Genomic DNA, 1,896 nt, shown 5'->3' with positions numbered 1-1,896 from the left:
TCTGCATGGCAAAGGTGGCATATAGCAATGGCAGGATGATTTATTGAGGTCCCATTTGGAATTTGTTCTTACTGTATTTTTCGCTCTCTTATTCTAGGTAGATAGGCCTTTGGGTTTCCTTGTTTGAGGATTTTTTTAGACCTAAAATTGAAAGCAATAGTTCCTCAAAATTTGTCACTCTCCCTTTCTGGCCTGGCCTTAGGGCAGATTGTGCTAAGTGGTTCGGAAGGAGGCAGCAGGAGGCTAGGAAGCAGAAAGTGAGAGAAAGTGAGGGGATGGGAAAGTGGGCTAGAGAGGTTCCCCAGACCTAAAAGAGAAGTGGTTTGAGGTTTCCGGCCCTTACTTCCTTTCCTCTCACACCTTCCCAGTGTGGAGGTAGTGACTTAGCAGGCCCAGGGACTGCCATCTCCTGCAAGAGCAGGTGAGGTGCCAGCCTATAGGGAGGGACCTTGGGCTGTGAGGACATGAATAACCAGAGGCCCTTACAGACGTGCCCCTTCCATACCTTGGACCCTTCATTATGATCTAGAAATCATACTGTCACTGCAGCTACCAGCTACCATGGGTGAGCCCCATTCACCTATGACTGATGGGGTGAATTTCTCCACCAACCCTATGAACTGGACTCTCCTAACCAGAAGTCATTTATTTTTAGAAACATCACGTGACATTTCTTTCATGCTTACATTGGTGGATTGGTGGAATAAAACCCATTACCCGTATAAAACACAATATCTAATAAATGCCCTTGGACAAAAATGTGAGGTAAATAGTAACACCTGGAAGAGACAGGTCCTGAAGGAAACAGTAGAAACCAGGAAATCACTGCCCCATTTTTGCCGCTGACACTAATATGTCGGTGACCTTAAGTCAATCACTTCCCCCATCTGTGCCCTCATTTATTTATTGGTTAAATGTAGGCAACTAGACTAAATTCTTGGTCCATATTACTGCAGATTTGGAATGAATTTTGAAAACACAAAATAGTCACGAAATCATATTCTTAACTAAAGATATAGTTTAGAAGCTGTAAAGGTATAGTGTTAGAACTGTTAATTTTCACTTCAAAAATAATTGACCTTTTGTCTATGGCCATGCCTCCCTGAACAAGCCTGATCCTGTCTGATCTCGGAAGCTAAGCAGAGTTAGACCTGGTTAATACTTGAATGGGAGACCACCTAGGAAGACCAGGTGCCATAGGTGTAAAAAATAAAAAATAAGGGATTGTAAACTGACAAAGTCCTTACAATCTGTGAGATCAACCAAGGGTTGCCTTGCCTAAAAAAGTTAAAAAAAATAAAAAATTGACTTTTCAGGAAAGCAGTTTCTGCAGCTACAGAAGACAACCCAAATAAGTGTGACATTCTGTCTGTTACCTGCTTAAGCAACACTTGCCTTTGCACTTATGGTCTCTGTCAGGACTTGGGTCTTCATGTTAATGTGTACTTCTTGAGAATTTTATTTTAAACAGAAAAGCACATTTGAAAAACAAAACAAAACAAAACAATTCTTCTGTAACTGGGCTGGTTTTTCACTGGGGCTGGAACAGTGTAAAGAGGACCACATGAGGATCTGTGTTTATGTTTTTTCAATGACTTCCAGATCAAATTTGCTGTGTTTACAAGATGGAGACACTTTTTCTAACCACCAGCATTGCAAATTCAAAGGCAGGGAGGGACGCCTCAGCTGGGCTCTCTGCTCTGAGTTATCCCATATCTCTGCCGAAGGGTCCATGGATGCCCCAGCAGGATGAATGTCCAGCCAGCAGCCGCCTGTAGACACTGGTTTTTCATACTAAATGAAATCAAGTTGCCAGGTTATTATTATTATTTTAAACTTGAAACCTCAGGCCCAGAGGTGGGATTCTGACTGCAGAGGCAATCTCTTTTTCTCCAA

General features: G+C 42.4%; 1 pseudogene; it reads left to right on the top strand.

Moving 5' to 3' along the window:
• The first annotated feature begins 1,084 nt into the window (after positions 1–1,084).
• LOC118601808 lies at positions 1,085–1,203 on the top strand (annotated as a pseudogene).
• The last annotated feature ends 693 nt before the right edge of the window (positions 1,204–1,896 follow it).

The sequence above is a fragment of the Rousettus aegyptiacus genome, unplaced genomic scaffold (assembly GCF_014176215.1).
Source record: "Rousettus aegyptiacus isolate mRouAeg1 unplaced genomic scaffold, mRouAeg1.p scaffold_m13_p_4, whole genome shotgun sequence".
Taxonomy (NCBI): Eukaryota; Metazoa; Chordata; class Mammalia; order Chiroptera; family Pteropodidae; genus Rousettus; species Rousettus aegyptiacus.
The sequence above is the reverse complement of the archived record's forward strand: the minus strand, read 5'-3'. Positions and strand labels throughout refer to the sequence as shown.